This window comes from Schistocerca nitens, chromosome 2 (genome assembly GCF_023898315.1).
Source record: "Schistocerca nitens isolate TAMUIC-IGC-003100 chromosome 2, iqSchNite1.1, whole genome shotgun sequence".
NCBI classification, from domain to species: domain Eukaryota; kingdom Metazoa; phylum Arthropoda; class Insecta; order Orthoptera; family Acrididae; genus Schistocerca; species Schistocerca nitens.
Window position 1 is genome coordinate 357,581,153 of NC_064615.1, and position 23,022 is coordinate 357,604,174.

Here is a 23,022-nt window from a genome sequence, read left to right on the forward strand (position 1 = left end):
AGGACAGCAACTTCATCAGCGAATCTTATCATTGGTATCTTTTCACCTTCAATTTTATTCCCCTCATGAACCTTCTTTTTATTTCCGTGATTGCTTCTTCGATGTATAGATTAAACAGTAGGGGCGAAAGACTACATCCCTGTCATACACCCTTTTTAATCGGAGCACTTCGTTCTTGACTTCCATTCTCACTATTCCCTCTTGGTTCTTGTACATATTGTATATTACTCGTATTTCCCTATAGTTTACCCCTATTTCTCTAAGAATTTCGGACACCTTGCACCATTTTACATCATCGAACGCCTTTTCCAGTTCGATAAATCCTATGAACGTGTTTTGATTTTTCTTTAGACTTGCTGCAATTACCAGCCTCAACATGAGAATTGCCTTTCTGGTGTCTTTACCTTTCCTAAAGCCAAACTGATCGTCATATATTCGTTATAAAGGCTTCTTCCAGACTTCTCCATAGATTACGACCTTTAACTTTTCGCGTCCGCCGGCCGGTGTGGTAATTTTTTTTTCGCGTCCAAGTTGGCCCTGGTTGTAGTGTCACGTCGTCACTCCCTGTCCCAGTAAGTCCTCTACGTCTACATCTACATCTGCATTTATATCTCAATTTTCTTTTCCATTGTTCTGTATATTATTCTTGTCAGTAACGTGGATGCATGGGTTGTTAAGTTAATTGTGCGTTAATGCTCGCACTTGCAATCTTCGAAATTGTGTGGATGACGTTTTTCCGAAAGTCAGATGATATATCGTCAGACTCATACATTCTACACACTAACGTGAATATTCGTTTTGTTGCCACTTCCTCCAACGATTTTAGGGATGCAAATTATGTAAAAAAGTCCATTTTTTCATCAGCCTATACCAGAACGTCCCTTAAGTGGAAACCACTTGCAGAGTTGGTTGCAGAAAAAACTATAATACAGATACCGGAACGCATTGTAGGCATCTGATCTACGGTTCTATATTCGATGGAACGTAGCATAATTTTCTGTCGATGTTATGGCATAATGTTGCGTGTTGGACGCTGGTAGGTGCTACAGTAGGTCGATTCTAACTGTTTGGAAAGCGGTTACGCGTAAGAAATTGGAAAACTTCACGGATGTACCAAATGAATAACTACGGCATTAGTAAGAGAAGCATTTTGTAGAACTGAGGAACACGTTTATGCTTGCGTGTCATGATCTTTTTGGAGACTTAAATCTCCTCTATAGGAATCGTAAAGGATTCCGCAAACAATGATGTTGTGAAATCCAGCTCGATGTTTTGTCCACGAGACCCAGAAGGCGGTAAATGCCGGTGCCTGCGTTGATGCTTATTTCGTTGTTCGAAACAGGTTTGCACTTTCGTCTAAAGAACAAAATACGAACGTACGGAATACCAAAGCAGCTTTGCGACTGTATTGCAAGTTGCAACTCTTTGCCGCTAGAGGGTTTCGAATTTTAGCGTGTAACATGACGCTGTGTAACGTGACTGTCGGTGCTTGAGAAACTGCGTACTCTAATCGAGTTTCTAACCGTAGAAATCGTGCCTCCGATTGAAATCCAGAGAAGGCTGAAAGCCGATGACGATTGTATCGGCATCAGGAATGTCCGACGTTGGGTTGATCGTGCTCGTAATGAAGGAAACGGTGGCGCTAACCTCAACGTGTGTGACAGAGCTCGGAGTGGACGATCGCTTACGGCAACCAGCGAAACACATCAGAGGAAATCGTCGGATAAGACAGACTCTCAGGTAAGTGTGGCATATCACGAGAGAATTATACAGGTCACTATTGCAGAACTGTGGTGTAGAAAATCGTGTGCGCACAGCGGATGCCTCAAATGATCACTCTTGACATGAAAGAGAGGAGACTGGACATCTGTCAACAATTTCTCTTGCGTTTTGAGGGTGAGGGTGACGGGTTACTTAACAGTATTGTGGCAGGTGATGGAAGTTGGGTTCACCATTCTGACCCTGACAACATGAGGGCCTCAGTAGCGTTCCGCTTCAAAGAACCAACGATGTCCAAAAAGTTCAAGACCATCAGCAGGCAAAGTCACACTCACAGTGTTCTGGGATGTTCAAGGTGTGGTGCATTTCGAAATCATGCCTAAAGGCACAACATAAACTCTGCGAGGTACTGCGAGATCCTCAGAAAACTGAAAGCAAGATTTCGAAGAATTCTTCCATGCATTGAGCCCCCGCTACTTCAATATGACAACACCACAGCACACACGAGTGCTGCGACGTCTCTAACAGTCCGACACATTGGGCTCACCGCCATCCATCATCCCCCATACAATCCGGATTTGGCCCCATCCGATTTTCATCTGTTTCCAAAACTTAAAGAACACTATCGAGGACTTCAGTTTGACAATGATGAAGCGTTGCAAGCAGAAGTGAGACTGTGGCTCCGTAACTAAAATCTGACATTCTACAGTGACAGTATTAACAAAATGGTCTCTCTTTGGGAGAAATGTGTTCGTCGCCAGGGTGAGTAGGTTGAGAAATAAATATGTAGAAATGATGAATAAAGGTCCAGAATATTAATAAACATCCCTGGTCAAGAGAAGTCTACTAAGAACAAATATAGGCCTTAACTCGAGGAAGAAATTTCTGAGAATGTACGTTAGGGGCACAGCGTTGTATGATAGTGAAACATGGACCATGGGGAAAACCGGAATGGAAGAGAATCAAAGTATTTGAGGTGTGGTGCTATGGACGAATGTTGGAAATTACGTGGACTGATAAGGTAAGGTTCTCTGCAGAATAGGCGAGGAAAGGAATATATGGAAAACACTGACAAGAAGGGACAGGGTGATAGGACATCCGTTAACATATCAGGGAATAACTTCGGTGGTACTAGAGGGAGCTGTAGACGGTAGAAACTGTAGAGAAAGAAATTGGAATATATCCAGCAAATAATTGAGGAAGTAGGTTGTAACTGCTACTCTGAGATGGGAAGATTGGCACAGGATGAATTCATGGCGGGCTGCAATCAGAAGACTGATGGCTAAAACAGAAAGTTAATAAAGTTTAGTTTACTGAAAAAGCTTTAAGAGTTTTCACATAAAAATTCGGAGGCATTACTTTTGAGCACGCCCTCGTAGACCACAATACGTCATCTCAAGTCGCTGTTAGAAAAGAAACTGCTTGAGCTAAAGGTGGGAAACGGTCCGTGAGGGGTAGTGGCTGTTGATGGCAACAATTGGGATTAAAAAATAGATTAAATGGCTCTGAGCACTATGGGACTTAACATCTATGGTCATCAGTCCCCTAGAACTTAGAACTACTTAAACCTAACTAACCTAAGGACATCACACACAACACCCAGCCATCACGAGGCAGAGAAAACCCCTGACCCCGCCGGGAATCGAACCCGGGAACCCGGGCGTGGGAAGCGAGAACGCTACCACACGACCACGAGATGCGGGCAGCAAATGGAACATGATGAGTGTCACTTGAGGTGACACTGTGTTTTAGAGCTTATTGGTCCTAAAATACGACTGGTTGTAGTAAGGTGGGAATGAAAGGACGTATGACGGACTATTCGTCGGTTACGCGACTTGATGGCAATTGTTAGCTCCCTGCGAATTAGTGACAAGGGTGCGGAGGCCATGTTTTCCTCCAGTTACTCGTAGAGAAACGACGACGCCGGCACTGCATGCGATGCTTGTTTAATTAGTCGGGGTAGTGTCCTTCCGATCGCCCTCGGTCCGTCGCACCTTCATTGCTGACAGTCAGGACGCCGGGAGCCTGCTGCCGTCCTCTCCATTCTTGTTGTTGGCCTGCTTCAAAGATTAAAAAGCCACTATTATTTTACGTGTGCACTTCAACAGCTATCTCGTAAGTAATCTCGTTTTCTGAAACTTAGTTGTCCGCCCACAATCGCGATGGTGCTCTTCTAGTGTCAAACTGCTGCGCTGCACCATTCGAACACAGCGCTTGTGCTCTGCCACGCGGATGTTACAGGCGTTACGGTTTTGGTTCCCCAATGTAGGCGGGACTGTACCCACAATGTATGTTGTGTTGGCCTGCGGTATTGAGGTATTATACTATATTCTTAGTGGAATTTACCAAATTCTGGATCCTACCGATACTCTGGAAAACTGATTTGATACCTCCTCGGAAAAACGTACTACCTCATGAATCACTGCAGTGCACCACCGGGAGCTGTTATTTTCAGTATCTGGCTTTCTGCTGAAATCTGTAGTTCTTCTTACTGTTTTACAAAAGTATCCATTGGCTCGGTAGACCACAGCTATTATTGTGACTGTACAACGCACCAGCTTTACGTGCGTTGGCCCCACTGTGACGTTCAGCGCCTCTCTTGCACCTCTGTCACTGTGGTTTGCTGAGTGTCTGCGTGACGCTTGTGTGCGTACTGAACGTAACCGGGACGAAACGTGCCGTTCTTCTTTGAATATTCCCCATTTCCTTTATTGATCCTATCTAGTGAGAGTTGCTGAGGTTTTGAAAGCTCTCAAGAACAACTGAATGAAATAAAAAAAAAATGTTTTTACGGTGATTTACATTCTTTCAGGATTCCTCCAGTTATCACAGCTGTTTCTACATTAACTTTAAAGCGGTTGTTTGATTTTAAGTGACTCTGCACTGATACTCTGATAGCTTACGGATGTTGGCATATTTGGTGACTGTAAACTAATAACAATAAGGCTTTCTAACTATATGCACGCTGGTCAGAAATAGTCTGAAAACCTTGTAAGGGTGTTACAGGATAGGTTATGCTGAAAAAAAAAGCTGTTAAGACAAAAATTCGATAGTTACGACGTTTTTGAGTTCATTGGCTTGAAAGTTAGCCAGTCAGGGGGCTGCACATGCAAATTCAAACGGCCTGCCACATACAGTTAGTGGCAGTTGTTCTCATAACGTAGATGATAGCGCACGAGATTGCTCAGCCTTTGGCACGCGTTCTGCCCTTACTACTTTCTCATGTACAAGTTTTACATCGTTCTCCTTTTCGTTTTTAGGAAACCGAAGCACACGTTTGACGATACCATCTCTGCCGCCGGCCGTTGTGGCCGAGCGGTTCTAGGCGCTACAGTCTGGAACCGCGCGACCGCTACGGTCGCAGGTTCGAATCCTGCCTCGGGCATGGATGTGTGTGATGTCCTTAGTTTAGTTAGGTTTATGTAGTTCTAAGTTCTAGGGGACTGATGACCTTAGAAGGTAAGTCCCATAGTGCTCAGAGCCATTTGAACCATCTCTGGCGCGCGCCGTTTGAATTTGTGCGCGCGACGGCCTGATTAGCTAACATCAGTTCTAATTAACTCGGAAAAGGCGCAACGTATCGAATTTTTTCCGAACAATTATTTCTCAGCACAGTCTACTCTGCAACACACTTAAAGGCTTCTCAGACAGTTTCTGACCACCCCGTTTACGCAAAATGCCAAATACGAATATATAAATTTGAGGGTAAACCGACAGTCGCAACATCTTGCGTCTATTGTCTAGAAGACTTCCAACGTTTCGTAAAAATTTTCTAGCGTTGCGACTTTCGTGTATACAGCGTCAGTGCACAAGTTCATGAATCTTACAGCTTGAGCCTCCGGATCATGTTTATGTATAGTCAACAGTAACGACCCTGTAATGCTCATCGGGAGTACGCCCAGAAACTACTTTTACTTGTGACAGATTTACCCCTCTGAGGATATTGTTGAAACGCCCTGATTAACCCACAGGACAGGACAGATAGTACAAATTGTGGAAGGCGGTCAAAATTAGGGGCTGTCAGTTATACTCGAACATACAATTTTATTATTTTATCAAACATTACAACAGCCCAAAAAATTTTTTTAAACACACAGCTTTAATCTTTGGGACTTAATTACCGGCTGAAAGCCACTTTCATTTAAAAACGGCTGAAGGCCAATAACTTAAAACTCAACCGTAATCAGAAATTTAAATGCAAGCCTTATCTTAAAATAATTCTTTAGTTAGGCTGAAGTAAAGAAGTTAAATTCAAATCGGCTGAAGGCCTAACACTTAAAACTCCAAAACTTGATTTTTTTTTAAATACCAAAGGCCTTACGTGAAATGGTTCTTTAATTTAGGCTGAAGGCCTTAAGAACAAACAACTAAATCTCAAAATCGGCTGAAGGTGGAAGACTAAAAAATTCAACAACATTAAAATTTTTAAAATGCGAAAGTGCTTACGTGAATCAGTACCTTAAACTAGGCTGAAGGCGTTAAGAGGAAAACAACTCTAATTTAAAACAAAAATCGGCTAGAAGCCATACAAGTACAAACAACAAGAACAAATTAAAAAAGTGCCGTGCACACAAGGGCGCCCAGATGTTCGAGGGTCGGCCTGTGATTCAAACACTTAACGCTCGCTTAGGTGAGAGAGGCAGTCGGGCCAACCATTCACGATCCGACGACCACCCAACCGACCGACAGTCAGCGAACCCACCGACAAGATAACTTCCGCTTCACCCGACCAGGGCACAACAGGGAGTTCAATGGAACAGCGTAGAAGATATCGGCGCCCACAAACAATCATACACGTAGCTGTCAAAATACACACCGTGCTGGACAGCAACGACACGGTGAGGAAACTACACTGCCTCAAATTTACGTCAACGCCCAGTGCAGGTAACCGGAACGTTAACGGCCGCAAGGCAGAAGATTCCGCTGGTGCGCTTCAATTCAAATAACCAAATACAGTGAAACTCCACCGCAGGGTGGCTAGAATTTTCCAACTTGAAAACCACGTTGTTGCTCGCGGGAATATCCCCAACAGCCGACAATGAACTCCAAACGACACAATGTGAACAATCTTGACTTGTTGGTAGGTTAAATCAAAACTCAACTTTCGTGTCCAAGGTCGGTGAGCCACGGACTTCGTAACAATGGGAACAGCGCCACACACTCCGACACAGCGTAGAGGCCGCCAGCGGGCCCCGGCCAAACTACGCCCCTTCGAGAATGCCTCGCTGCTCCACGCCAACCGACCGACTGCTCAAAGCCAGTACGCCGACAACATTAAAATAACTTGTCAGTCAACATCACAAAAACTACACACTGTTTCACGAACACTTGCACGAAGAACTAGACAATGCTAACGGCAGTGACTGTACAATAACAGGGACGAATCACGAGTCGGCACACACAGCCAACCAATAAGCGGTCGCCGGCCAAATACAAGTCGTCCGACAAGACGACCGACCGACGACCAACCAAAGTCGTCCCCACTCAAATCATGTGTGTCGGCAACCGTCGGGCGAGTCATAGGGGTCCGGGCCTCACTGCTGCCGCGCCCCGACTGAACTTGTGCCGCGTGCCGACTCACACACTGCCAGGTCCGAACTAACTGCTGGCAAGTTCCACCTGACGACCGGGAGGTAATACCAGTCCGCAAAGATAATACGACAGGGCTTATATCGATAAGCGCTGCTGCTGCCGCTCACGGGCAGGCAAGGCAGCAACTCAGTGACACAAGTAATAGAAACTAACATAACGAGGTGGCAGTACGGCAAAAACAGGATGTTAAATAAAAGATGGCACGAACACGAGCCTCGCACGGCTCAGTTGTATTGAATTTTATCTGACTGGAAGTCTTGAATCAAGGAACGAAGCTAGCCTCGTATTCCGTGATGTCATATTATGTTCACAAGGTGACAGTGCTGAAATGTGGACTAGCAATAGCAAGAAAAGCTTTCCTGAAAAAATATGAATGTTAACGTAGGATATAATTATAAGTGTTAGGGAATCTTTTTTGAAACTATTTTTTGAAGTATTATCTAATATGGAACTATAACGTAGACGATAAACTACGCAGGCAAGAAGCAAATTTTGGAATTTGTGGTAAGGTCTTCTGGGACCAAACTGCTGAGGTCATCGGTTCCTAAGCTTACGCACTACTTAATCTAGCTTAAACAAACTTACGCTAAGGACAAGACACATACCCATGCCCGAGGGAGGACTCGATGCTCCGACGGGATTGGGGGGGGGGGGGGCGCGGACCGCGACATGACGCCCTAGACAGCGCGGCTACCCAGCGCGGCAGGGCAAGAAGAGTTGAGAAGCTTTGGAGATGAAGTGCTTCAGGAGACTGCTTTAGAGAACAGATCCAGTAAATAATGAACGAGTATTGAATCGAAATTGAGAGAAAGGAGGAGTATTTAGAAACTTGATTCAAGGAAAGGATAAATTGAAATGGCAAGTGCTACGGCGTCAAAAGACCGTTAATTTAACAGTGGAGGGATGTATGGGGGAGGGGGAAAATTGTTGAGACCAAGGCTTGAATACAGTAACCAAGTTCATGTAGGAAGCAATAGTCACCGTAGATTTGTGAAGCTTTGCACAAGATACTCTAGCGGAGGGAGCTACATCAAACAAGCCGTCATAATGGCGACTATAGCAGCAGCAGCAACAGCAGCAGCAGCAACAACAACAACAACATAAAAATTTGATTAGTTGGTTCTGTGCAACGTATCGTATCTGCGACGATAGCGAGAAATAAATCCATATTATTTAATTTAATATGGAAGTCTTAAACGAGAGGTAGGGGCTAAAAAACACGAAGACGATATTTTATGTTAGCAAAGAAGAAGTAAACCGAAATAAGAGGAAAAAATACACATTTCTCGTGCTGGAGGGGATTGACGCCATGACTCTGTAAGATTACGAGGCAGTGGAGCTCTCTTCTGAACAACACGTTGCCAGGCATCCCAGATATGCTCTGGGGAGTTTGATGGCGAGCGGAAGTGTTTAAACTCAGAACAGTGTTTCTGGAGCCACTCTGTAGCAGTTGTGGAGTATGGGCTGTCGCATTGTTCTGCTGGAATTGCCCAAGTCCGTCGGAATGTACAATGGACACGAATGGATGCAGGTGATCAGACAGGATGCTTACGTACATGTCACTTGTCAGAGTCGTATCTAGACGTATCAAGGGTCTCATATCACTCCAACTGCACAAGCTCCACCCTTTACAGAGCCTCCACCAGCTTGAACAGTCCCCTTCTGACATGCAGTGTCCATGCATTCATCAGGTTTTCTCCATATCCGTCCACGTCCATTCGCTCGATGCAATTTGAAACGACGCTCGTCCGACCGGGCAACATGTTTCCATCAACAGTCCAATGTCGGTGTTGACGGGCCCAGGCAAGGCGTGAAACTTTGTGACTTGCAGTCATCACGAGTGGGCCTTCGGTTCCGAAAGCCCATATCGATGATGTTTCTTCGAATGGTTCCCACGCTGACACTTGTTGATGGCCCACCATTGAAATCTGCAGCAGTTTACGGAATTGTTGCACTTCTGTCACATTGAACAATTCTTTTTAGTCGTTGTTGGTTCCGTTCTTGCAGGATCTTTTTCCGGCCGCAGCGATTTACGAGATTTGATGATTCCTGATATTCACGGTACAATCGTGAAATGGTCGTACGCGAAAATACCCACTTCATCGCTACTTCGGAGATGCATTGTCCCATCGCTCGTGCACCGACTATAACACCACATTCAAACTCAATTAAATCTTAATAACCTATCATTGTAGGAGCAGTAACCGATCTAACAACTGTGCCAGACGCTTGTTGTCTTACATAGGCGTTGCTGACCGCAGCAGCGTACTCTGCCTGTTTTCATATCACTGTATTTGAATACGCATGTTTATACAAGTTTCTTTGTCACTTCAGTGTATTTGTAATTTGCTTAGCCCATTCTTTGTTCTATTTGGTATCGTTTCGTTCAGTAAACGTGGGGGAGGGGTGAAGTCTCTGTAACATTTCTACAATTTTCAGTGCGACTGCGGAGCTTACAAGGAGATTCTGTTTTGTCGAAATCGATCTATCAGTATTCAGTTAAGGCATTTTGAAAGTCGAAATCGTGTTATAGTTTTGTTTATTCTTCTTGTCCTTTGTGAGTGCAGCTTTTGCCGTGGTATAGCGTTTATGTGAACAGTAGTAGTAATTACCGGGAGCAACGCGACCACAATACTCGCATGAGATCACAGTAGTTCGAAAACGCTATGCAGCACATGCCCTGCGAACTGTGAATAACAGGGATAATTATGTCTTTAATCTTCCTTCCAAACTTTCAATATCGCGATAATATAATTCTGACTCTCCGGATTGTGTGTTAGTCCGTATGAGCCAGCAGGTGGGTCATTAATAATGTTGGAGTTCCCACACGAACGTGCGCTGAAGTGAACCCCTTTGTTACAGAAATACATCGCTTGTTCCTCACCGTAAAGCACTTTCCTCAAATTGGTAGGATATTAATTGACTCGATTTGCGATGAAAACTGACTGAATTTCACGCACATTAGTCCCTCCAAGCGTAGTAATCGAGAGAATGAGGTTTGTGGACGGCACTGTTTATTAAACAGAAATGCGGCCCCGCCGATCTCAATTACTACAATGAACGATTCCTCTGTTCTGTGCCAGCGTTTGTACACGCTTCGACTATTTGCTGAAAGGGAATAAATATATTAGTTCAACAACAGGTTTGTGTGCAGATCTCTGTTAGACGTGCAGTACATATGAGATCATAAGGTCCGTTTGAAAAGGTCCGTGAATTGAATAATTAAACAAAGAAAACAGACGATGTAATGAAAATACGATTATTCTTGTTGGTATCCATAAGGTGAGGACAAGAGGGAGTACTTGCCACCTCCTGGAATTTGGGGGTTACAGACTTTATATAGTCTTTTATACAATTTTAGATTCTAATGCTGACGCTAGGGTGGACTTTACACAAACAATTAAAAAAGACGTAGCTTTCAAAATATTTTATTCACTTTCTATTGTCCTAGTCAAATAATACAAGTCATGGTCAGTCGTGAAGTTTTCTAAATAGATTAAGCATTATAGAGGGCCTCACAATTGAGTAAGCCTCTTCAGTTTATTTGCAATATTGTGCACCTTTCACATCATCATTCAAGGAAGGATACGTCAACCACTGAAGCGGTTTATTTCTTGTTTCCCCTCTTTGAAGAGAATTAATTTGGCTTTTTTAGCTGGTTACTTTTGTTGCTATCCAATGGGAATTTTCTTAGGCATTACCATTTTTTTCCGTTTCAGATTTTTAATTTTCATTATAAACCTAACATTACTGGTATAGAACAATTTTTTTTTGTGAATAACAACTTTGATTCCCTGGATTTAACCGTAAGGAGGATGTAATTTCATATTTCGGAATCGAAAAGGTAGCTTTAATTTTCATAATAATAATTAACAAGGTGAACTTCTCATACATTTACGAAATGTGGTTACCATCTAGGAACCAATCTAATCTATCTTAAAAACATTGAGATATAAAAAATTTGGAGCTCCCTGTCTGATTTACACTGGAGAGCAAAAGGAACTGGTGCATCTGCTTAATACCGTGTAGGGCTCTCGCGAGCACGCAGAAGTGCCGCAGCACGACGTGGCATGGACTCTACGAACGTCAGAAGTAGTGCTGGAGGGAACTAACACAATGTATTCTGCAGGGCTGTCCATAAATCCGAAAGAGTACAAGGGGCTGAATATCTCTTCTGAACAACACGTTGCAAGGCATCCCAGCCAGATATGTTCAAAATGCTCGTCTTGGGAGTTTCGTGGCCAGTCGAGGTGTTTAGACTCAGAAAAGTGTTCCTGGAACCACTCTGTAGCAATTCTGGACGTGTGTGGTTTCACATTTTCCTGCTGGAATTGGCTGGTTCAAATGGCTGTGAGCACTATGGGACTCAACTGCTGAGGTCATTAGTCCCCTAGAACTTAGAACTAGTTAAACCTAACTAACCTAAGGACATCACACACATCCATGACCGAGGCAGGATTCGAACCTGCGACCCTAGCGGTCTCGCGGTTCCAGACTGCAGCGTCTAGAACCGCACGGCCACTTCGGCCGGCCCTGCTGGAATTGTCCGTCGGAATGTACAATGGTCATGAATGGATGTAGGCGATTAGACAGGATTCTTACTTACGTGTCACCTGTCAGAGTCGTATCTAGACTTATCAGGGGTCCCATATTACTCCAACTGCTCACGCCCCAACCATTATAGTCCACCAGCTTGAACAGTCCCCTGCTGACATGCAGGGTCCAGGGATCCATGCCCATACACGTCCATCCGCTCGATACAATTTGAAACGAGGCTCATCCCACCAGGCAACATGTTTCCAGTCATCAACAGTCCAATGTCGGTGTTGACGGGCCCAGAAAGTCGTAAAGATTTGTGTCATGCAGTCTTCAAGGGTAAACGAGTGGGCCTTCGGCTCCGAAAGCCCATATCTATGGCGTTTCGTTGAATGGTTCAAGCGATGACACTTGTTGATGGCCCAGCATTGAAATCTGCAGCAATTTGAGGGAGGGTTGCACTTCTGTCACGTTGAACGATTCTCTTCAGTCGTCGTTGGTCCCGTTCTTGCAGCGACGTCGGAGATTTGATGTTTTGCCAGATTCCTTATATTCACGGTTCACTCTTGTAATGGTCGTACGGGAAAATCCCCACTTCATCGCTACTTCGGGGATGGTCTGTCCCATCGCTCGTGCGCCGACTATAACATCAAACTGAGTTAAATATTGAAAACCTGTCATTGTTGCAGCAGTAACCGATCAACAATTGCACCAGACACTTGTTATCTTATACGTATAGGCGTTGCCAACCGCAGCGCCGTATTCTGCCTGTTTACATATATTCTGTATTTGAATACGCATGCCTATACCACTTTATTTCGCGCTTCAGTGTAGTTTTTAGGGACACGATACGTTATCAGACTCCCGAATCCGTTAGCCTCCATAAAAAATGACAATTTGAGAACCATTGTCTCCTCTTAGATACATTTTTGCGGATGCGCATATTTATCCTCTTTTGAAGTTGTGACGGTTCGCCTAGTGCAGTGGTTCACAACCTGAGGTATAAAATGAAATTTTCTCTGAGGTTAAAAGAAAACGACTCGATTCTGTTTCAGTCACGAAAATAAATTGTATTGAAAAGATCTTTACTATTATCACAATTTTGTACGGCTCTAATAGTGATTATATAAGTTATTATTAATACTTTTTATCTATTATTAGCTTTAAGGGGAGTTAAAGCGGGAAATTTTTTTTCGCATTTTCCGCTATTTATCTCATTATAAAATTTGCAAATTTCCGAATGAAGTGATACACACACATCAAAAAGTTTTGCATCACCCCGGTTCCCAGAACTCCTGAAGATAGACGTTGACTGTGGATATTGTATCACAGACACAGTCGGTTTGACTATTCAGAGGTGTGACTAAACCCACCCAAAGATGTGAACAACCATGCATGAGCAGTGCCTATTAAAGGGAAAGGGTCCGACAGCCGATCATTTCCAGTCATTCCACCAGGAAGGAGACACACGGCTCGTGTTGTGTGTAGTTCAACCATGCCTAGGCGGTCAATATCGCGGTTCGATCGCGTCCGCGTTGTTACTTTGTGCCAGGAAAGGCTCTCAACAAGGGCGGTACAGATGGGCCCAACAACATGCCGAATGGAACGCTCAGGATTGGTATCACTTTCTCTTCACCGGTGAGTGTCGCATATGCCTTCAACCAGACATGTTTAGAGGCAACCCGGTCAGGCTGAACGCCTTAGACACACTGACAAGCGAGTACAGCAAGATGGTGGTTCCCTTCTGCTATGGGGTGGCATTATGTGGGGCTGGTGGTCATGGAAGGCGCCATAATGGCTGTACGATACGTGAATGCCACCCTCCGACCGATAGTGCAACCAGTCGGCAGCATATTGGCGAGGCATTCGTTTTCATGGACGACAATTCGAGCCGCCATCGTGCATGTCTTGTGAGTGACTTCGTTCAGGATAACGACATCGTTCGACTAGAGTGACCAGCATGTTCTCCAGACATGAACCCTGTCGAACAAGCCTGGGACGGATTGAAAAGGGCTGTTTATGGACGACGTGACCCTTCAACCACTCTGAGGGATCTACGCCGAATCGCCGTTGATGAGTGGGACAATCTGGGCCAACACTACCTTTATGAACCTGTGGATAATATGCCACGACGAATACTGTCATACATCAATGCAAGAGGACGTGCTACTGGATATTTGAGGTATCGGTGTGTACAGCAATCTGGACCACCACCTCTCAAGGTCTCGCTGTGTGGTGGTACAACAAGCAATGTGTGGTTCTGATGAACAATAAAAAGGGCGGAAATGCTGTTTATGTTGATCTCTATTCCAATTTTCTGTACAGGTTCGGGAACTCTCGGAACCGAGGTGATGCAAAACCTTTTTTTGATGTGTGTATGTATCACATGGGAAGTATATTATTTTATTTTTTAAATATAATGTACACTGGTTGAAAATGTTAAAAATTTTTCGTGCATTACTTCAAGATCTAGCAAAATCGGTAATTTTCTATATAGAAGGCTGTGGATTGCTGTGTTATAAAGGTCATGTCCAGAAGAAGATGGGAACCAGGTTGAGGAAGTTGAAACGAAATTTGAGAGACAAGAAACTTTCTGATGGTAAAACCACAAGAGGCAGGCTGACAGATAAAATGATTGATTAACTACAGCAGTATTATGGGATTGTCATTAGAAATATTACTGAGGACTTGTTGAAAATGAAGCAGTTAGTATGGGCTACCTTCTTCAACAGACTGTCAACTGATGAAAAACCAGAACATCACCTTTGCGCTCCTGGACCTGATTCATGGTGCAATTACTGCAATGCTCAGTACTCAGACAGTTCGTACAGCCATAAACATTCCACCTGAGCAGCAGTCAAGGATATCATAAAACCTATTTATAGAGACCTTACAAAACTTGAGTTACTGAAGAAGTGTCTGCATGGTCAGACTCAAAACCCCAATGAGTCGTTCAATAATCTTAAAAAATGTTTTTGTTGGAATGAAGACACTAAAGTTGGGGGGGTCAGTGATGCTGTTATTGCTTTTAATGGTCGCAAAATTGGTAGATTGAAAATGTTACAGCCTGTGAGAATTAATCCTGGAGCAAATTCATCAGAGAACTTGAACAGATGGACGAGGTTCACATTGATAAAGCAGAGTACGCAGCACAGTTGGCCACTAAGGGGCCCAGAAAGGAGAACAGAAGGAAAAACTTGGAAAAAGATCAAGAGGACGATGTACAGATGGTGTAAAGTGCTTCTGAGTGAATACAAATAAAAAATTAAGCGTATATTAAGTGAGTTACAGTCTTTTGAGGAGCGACCGAGTGGTTCTAGGCGCTACAGACTGGAACCGCGAAACCGCTACGCTCGCAGGTTCGAATCCTTCCTCGAACAGGATGTATGTGATGTCCTTAGGTTAGTTAGGTTTAAGTAGTTCTACGTTCTAGGGGACTGATGACCTCAGAAGTTAAGTCTCATAGTGCTCAGAGCCATTTGAACCATTTGATCACTCTTTTGAAACTTTAGATGCAGTTCCTGAAAATTTACATTTTCTGTTGCATTTTTTCCTGAATCTCAGAAACCACTTCGAGTAGAGTATTCAAATTTTAAGTGAGTAATAACATACGTATCCTGAGTCTGCTGAACTAAAAGAAGAACATAATGTTGTGTATAATTAAAATTATTTAGGATAACGTACGAAAAAAGTACACAAAATTTTAACCGTGTAGTTAAAAAATTGTATTTCCGAAAGCAGTGGCTGAAATCCAATTATTGTAATTCAGCAGACTCAGAACATACAGTTTAATGTCCTGTAAAAGTTTCATGGCAATGGCTACAGTGGTTCCTGAAATACAGGGAAGCCAAGTCACTAAATTTAACGTTGTCGTGACTTCCCTTAATGCGGTGAAAGTTACAGGCTCCTCGCATTGTCCACCCACTGCACACATAAGTTGTGGTTATTCGCTGATGATAAAAATGAGATCTATATGTAACAAATGCTAAATATCTCAAGAAAGTATCTTCTCCAAGTTGTAGATAGTACCTGCAGTAGCCTAGAAATTGCTTCATTACTCGCATCGAAACAGATGAGCACGACATAGCAGTAACTTCATAAGGGCTACTATAATGCTGTACACCTTACTACTATTACTATTATTAATACCATTACTGTTAATGGCTGCGGTCACACACAAGGCATTAGCAGCCTGAAAGTCTTCCAATTTCTGCCATCCGAGAATTAAGGAATACAGCAATCAAGTGATTCACGAACAGTAAGTACGGCGCAGACGTTTCAAAAGGGTTGATTTTAAATGGTGTTGCAGTATGCAAATCAAGCAAGTGCTGCAACGCAGAGGAGTAATGCGGGGGAAGTATGTTTTGTAACAAGTGTCTACCCTCTCTGTGGATAGTTAGCTTTCTTATCTGAGAAGGAGTTGTGGGTAGCAGTTGTGATGCACCACGCAACCCTTCGTCGTTCCTACTAAAACACACACACACACAAACTAAACATCATTCATATTTCACCGTTTTAAAAGCAAAATTGTTCCAAGGAAAGTCTTTCATTCTGTATCGTATTTAGGTGCTAAAGTTGGTAATAATGTAGGGGAGAGGAGAGGGACAACAGACGGCAGGAGGAGGGGGAGTGGGGGTACTAGCTAATCTACATCTACATCTACAAGCATACTCTGCAAATCACATCTAAGTGCCTAGCAGAGGGTTCATCGAACCACCTTCACAATTTTCTGTTATTGCAATCTCGTATAGCGTGAGGAAAGAATGAACACCTATATCTTTCCGTACGAGCTCTGATTTCCCTTATTTTATTGTGGTGATCGTTCCTCCCTATGTAGGTCGGTGTCAACAAAATATTTTCGCATTCGGAGGAGAAAGTTGGTGATTGGAATTTCGTGAGAAGATTCCTTCGCAACGAAGAACGCCTTTCTTTTAATGATTTCTAGCCCAAATCCTGCATCATTTCTGTGACACTCTCTCCCATATTTCGCGATAATACAAAACGTGCTGCCTTTCTTTGAACTTTTTCGATGTACTCCGCCAGTCCTACCTGGTAAGAATCCCACACCGCGCAGCGGTATTCTAAAAGAGGATGGACAAGCGTAGTGTAGGCAGTCTCCTTAGTAGGTCTGTTACATTTTCTAAGTGTCCTGCCAATTAAACGCAGTCTTTTGTTAGCCTTCCCCACAACATTTTCTGTGTGTTATTTCCAATTTAAATTGTTCGTAGTTGTAATACCTAAGTATTTAGTTGAATTTACGGCTTTTAGATTAGACTGATTTATAGTGTAATCGAAGTTTAACGAGTTCCTTTTAGTAGTCATGTGGATGACCTCACACTTTTCGTTATTCAGGGTCAACTGCCACTTTTCGCACCATTAAGATATTTTTTCTATAACGTTTTGCTGTTTGTTTTGATCTTCTGATGACTATTAGCCGATAAACGACAGCGTCATCTGCAATCAACCGAAGACGGCTGCTCAGATTGTCTCCCAAATCGTTTACATAGATAAGGAACAGCAAAGGGCCTATAACACTATCTTGGGGAACGCCTGAAATCACTTCTGTTTTACTCGATGACTTTCCGTCAATTACTAAGAACTGTGACCTCTCTGACAGGAAATCGCAAATCCAGTCACATAACTGAGACGATATTCCATAAGCACGCAAATTTACTACGAGCCGCTTGTGTGGTACAGTGTCAAAAGCCTTCCGGAAATTCAGGAATACGGAATCGATCTGAAATCCCTTGTCAATAGCACTCAGCACTTCATGTGAACAAAGAGCTAGTTGTGTTTCACAGGAACGATGTTTTCTAAACCCATGTTGATTGCACTCAGGGGTAATGGTCTAAGGAAGGTTAGGAACCACTGGCCTAGTGCGGCCGTCAAGATCTACTTTAAACCTTACGTACAGGTATATCGCCACGTTATCAGGTAACCAGTGCTACTGAGAGACCACGCTGGCTACAGGTAGTGGACTATTTTCGTGCTAATTTCCGACGATTGTGTTGCATAACTTCGTAATTGGAACGAGCTTCGCCGCGAATCCCGGTGTATCAGGGGGATGACAGTAGTTGCTATGGAGACGGGCGAACAGCGACGGACGGCAGGGCACAATCCCGTCAGTCTTGTAACGCAATTCCCGAAGATCGAAAAAAAAAAAGCCATGAGAACTAACGTTATTAGCTGACTTAACCATCGCACTGTCTTCGTGAAGAACTTTAGTTACGAAAAATCAGGCCGTTTTTTGGGTAAATAATATTCTCAGGATACGTAGAGATTTCGCGACTGTGTTTGTGTTCTTCTGACTTGTAATCTGGTGCATAACTAAGTGATTTCCTTTGCACTGCAAAAGCAATTTGCAGTGGTTGTTTTATGATGTTCAGCATTCTACATTTTTACTTAAATCAGTTGGTAAAGGTTTCCGGAATGTGACAAATAGTTATCCCTTGAAAATGTTGGAATCTGCGTGAGTGTTAAAACTTTTACGAGCTGAGAGCAGTCTCGATTTTTTAAATTCAAATCCCACGCAGTTACGTGAGAACATTTCTATCAATGCCGCAATAACTAGTGATCGGAGTGCACTCTCAGTGTATTTATTTTATACCCTTCAGTTCGCACTTGCATCTGGATCGGGTTTCAGTATCTTTGCATACGCAGATTCTGGAAAGTGAACTGACTCTCTGAACTGGTTATAATATTCACGTCCCTATGGCCAGACCGCCACAATCTCCGTTGGGCACAATGCACTTTTGATAACTACTATAAAACTTCCAGAAACTGTCACGGTACGCTTCTTTTAATTTTTCAACTGGATCGAAATTTCGACATCGTAGTATGAGTGTGCTACAAGAGCGTCTAGTTCTGTCTGTATTGTCGATGGTGAGAAAGTGCAGCGTTTGTTCTCTATTCTTAAATACATTCTCATAAGATATTTCATGTATATGTATTCACTTTTCGTTCAGGATCGTCACTTCCTGTGTACTTTCTTTATTGTATAATAAAATATAGTAAGTTTCATTTTTATTTCAGTTTCATCCTTACGAAGTCGTTGTTTTTGTTTTCTTCCGGAAGAATGGGCAAGAACAAACATTTTGTTCTCTGAAGTTTTACTGGCGTACGAGGGTTGGAAGTTAAATAGTGGCAACTATTTGTTCACAACCGATACAAAAGAGTTACATGTTTGCACTTGTTACTGTCCTTCAGAGTAGTCACCAGTGTTGTGTAGAACCGGTTGCCAGCATTGGGTAGGCGTAGTACACCGTTAGTAGCATCTGTTCTGTTGATGGCGCGAATGGAGCGGTCTACTGCCTGTCGAATCTCTGAAACAGTTCTGAAGCGAATGCCACGAAGTGGCATCTTCGGAATCAAATCAAAGTCACAAGGACTTAAGTCCGGGGAGTATGGTGGATGGTACAGTACTTCCCAGTCCCTTCGACCGAACGGAGCAGCAACAGCTAACTATGGGTGGGTCGCGCAGAAAGTGTCGCCGCTCCTTTCTCAAAGCTAGTCGCAGGTGATGCTCCAAAAACGAACAGTAATACTGTGTATTGACGGTCTGCCTTGGAGGAACGTAATGCGTTCGAGGAATATACGGAAGGCTATCCTTCCTGATCCCTTGATTTGTACGCATAGAGCTTGTCTGGCATGAGATAGGAAGATATACACTTTTATAACAGTCTACATGAACAGACACGCAGCATATTTCAGAAATGACGAGAAATTTTTTGAGGATGATTTACGGAGGTTGTTTGCTTCCGTGCCACATCGAATACACGAGTGTATTTTTGCCCTTGGGGGTCACATCTCGTCACAAAAAATGGTTCAAATGGCTATAAGCACTATGGGACTTAACATCTGAGGTCATCAGTCACCTAGACTTAGAACTACTTAAACCTAACTAAGCTAAGGACATCACATACATACATGCCCGAAGCAGGATTCGAACCTGCGACCGTAGCAGCAGCGCGGTTCCAGACTGAAGCGCCTAGAACCGCTCGGCCACAGCGGCCAGCACCTCGTCACACCTCGTGCTGATGTTAATGATGGGCATCAGTTCCGAACTGAATGAGAGTATAATCATTCGGTACCCGTCAAGTGATGACCATATCCATAAATTTTTATAAATGTCGGACAGTACCATCAGTGAATATAGATGAAACGTCTTTTGATTACTTTTGTCACGGTCCTGCTATTCTGTCTGACTTTGTTTTTAAATTTTTTGCTTACATTAAAACTTATACCTGAATTTCTTCCCTACTCTTTACTTATTCCCTATCTGTTATAGTATTTCAGATATTGGTAACCTTCTAAGTTGATCGCTTCAGTGTACATCATTACCAACTCTTCACCATTTCCTAATGCCTCACACGGCATTTATCATCGTCTCATCTACCAGTCCTAAACAAGTAAGTCAGGCAAGATCCATGGTCAGTCAAAAAGTGAACCATGTCTTTTGTTAGTATGAGATGGAGTAGCTTCGTAATTGCTTTCGTACTTGGCCACAATTTATACATATGAGAATTAGTAGATTCAATTTTCTGCTATTCATTCTATTAAATTATCAAAGAGTCTTGTAGTTTTCACCAATGTTCGTAGAATGACCAGCGCTTTCTTGTGATTACCTCACTGTTTCAGAACTGAGCTCCACATTTCCTTATCTCTAAGTACAGGTATATTTGGCAACGAGAGTGAAAATTAATTGTTACCATCATGCGCTGTTCTGCTTTGCCATGTAAGGTAAAGGGAAGGATATTTGAGATAGTTGTACAACATGTTTTCACTCTCTAACGTGCAGGCATTTCATCCAGTTATCTGTATCTATTTACTACACTAGTAATAAAACTACAAAACAGTCGTGTCTGTCTGAAAACGCTAAAGCTTTATTTCATCAAAATCGTGTCATGAAAAAAAAAAGATATCGTAATTTAACGATTTATCTAAAATTGTCTACTCAGCTTCGTCTGTTTGAACATCACGGCGTAATACACGAAAGAACCAATAGCTGAAACTGTTAGTTTAGTGTTACACGAAAGAACCAATAGATCGCACTGTTACTTTTTAAAGTCAGTGACAGATGTGCTTTCGGAAATTTACGTCAGTGAGAATTGAGCGTCCCAATCTTATCTTATTTTTATGTATTAAACACTGCTTTTCTTCTTTTGATGGGTTCTATTTTTTTTCTTTGCTACGAAAAATGAATTTATTCAGCTTGTTTTGTGATTTTAGTGCCTAGTCATTAGATTTTGATTTCCTTTTGTTTACGAATAAACGCCTAGAAGACGGACAATGCGGTCTCAAGAATCCAATGAAAATCGTGAGGCGAGACTTGCTGTGGCTCGAGAACATCAGGCTTTCACTCGCTCTTTGGAAACGCCCCACGAAAGTGAGGCGCAACGTAACTGCTATCGAAAACATCATGTATTGCTTCGCTCCTCAGAACCCTTCACTCACAGAGGATTAAAGTTACTTCCCTCCAACAACGTCGAAGCGGAGATTTTGACGGGAGGTGGCACAGACGAGCGAGTTTTTATACCCAGAACCTCTCTTATTCCAACTAGTTTACCATTTCACTGTCCGTCTCCGATAGCTGAGTGGTACTCGCTTCGCCGGTACATTTACTAAAATTGGAACGATAGAGGGAAGATTAGCATGGCCCCTGCGCAAGGATGAGACAACAAAAAAAGTGATTAGCACGACAGAATGTCAGTTGTAAGGGCGCGGGTTCGATTCCCGGCTAGGCCGGAGATTTTTCTCCGCTCAGGGACTGTGTGTTGTGTTGTCCTAATCATCATCATTTCATCAGCATCGACGCGCAAGTCGCCGAAGTGGCGTCAAATCGAAAGACTAGCACCCGGCGAACGGTCTACCCGACGGGAGGCCCAAGTCACATGACGTTTACATTTACCATTTCATTTTAAATTTGTACGATTTTAGATGAGCTTCTATTATGCCACGACCATAAACTAAGAATAGGGCTAGACACTGCACAGTGCGGGCTTGGACCTTAGTGTCTGTTGCTTTCCGCACAGCCAGCTCCATGTGGCTCTTTTTTGTGTTAGTGAAGGAAACCAGCTCTTCGTTTATGTTCTCAATCACACTACTTCAAACGTTGTATACAATGAAGGTATATGTCAAAAATAAATTCCAAGCGTACGAAGTCTTGGACACAGCTGAAAAATAAATACCCGCACAACGCCGACTTTCGCAGTTAGGATACGATATTAATGTCCGCTCCCATAGCTGAGTGATGCCGGCACGGTAACTCAGCGTGTTCGGTCAGAGGGTTAGCTGCCCTCTGTAATAAAAAAAAAAAAACTGAGTTAATGGATCAATGACGAACTGAAACGGGTGTCTTGCGACGTCCGCTCCGAGCAAATACAACGAACAAAAACGAATAAAATGGGATTAATAAAAAAAAAGTGGTCAGCGAGGCGGCTTGTCACGCCAAGGAGCACGAGTTCGATTCCCGGCTGGGTCAGTGATTTTCTCCGCTCAGGGATTGGGTGTTGTGATGTCCTCATTATCATTTCATTATCATCAGTGGAAGGCAACAGGAAACCACTACTGGAGTCACTTCCAAGATGCTCATGCGGTGGATCTCTCTGACGAAGCTCCCCGATGACAAGGCCTGCCGTAAGGCAGAACACAAAGTTTTAAAGTTATATCATATTAACAGGATCAACGACAAATAAAAGTGTAACTGTTTTTATGTTACTAGAACGATAGGAATTTTATACGATGGTGAAGAACCACCGGCATTGGTAGGTAATGTCGTGATACGATAGGTAAACACTTGGTAGGAGCCAGATAATTTCGTTTTAGTTGTAGGACGATTAGTACTTGGAGCTCGGCCAGTAACATCTGCCAACAACAATGTCCCGAGAGACGACAATACGAAGTGGTGGGTTGCCAGTCCAACAACTATAGTAGAGTGGATTAACAAAAAATATTACGAAATTACCCGTATCACGAAAATACATCCATTTACCTTACTACGTTTTACTTTTGACAGTACCGCCCACTCTTTGTCCCCACGCTGACAGCAGCCGTTGACAGCAATCCTAACGTGTAATGACGAGAATGGCGTGGTAACATCCAATTTTCTTTACTGCTGCAGGGAATGAAGGCAACTATCGAACATTAATTCATAACTAACGTGGATTGAGTGCTGTG

General features: G+C 43.1%; 1 non-coding gene across 1 annotated transcript; it reads left to right on the forward strand.

Moving 5' to 3' along the window:
* Nucleotides 1–21,443: 21,443 nt before the first annotated feature.
* Nucleotides 21,444–21,550, forward strand: LOC126237737 (U6 spliceosomal RNA). Its single transcript, XR_007545190.1, has one exon. It is a non-coding gene; the product is annotated as a U6 spliceosomal RNA (small nuclear RNA).
* Nucleotides 21,551–23,022: the final 1,472 nt, after the last annotated feature.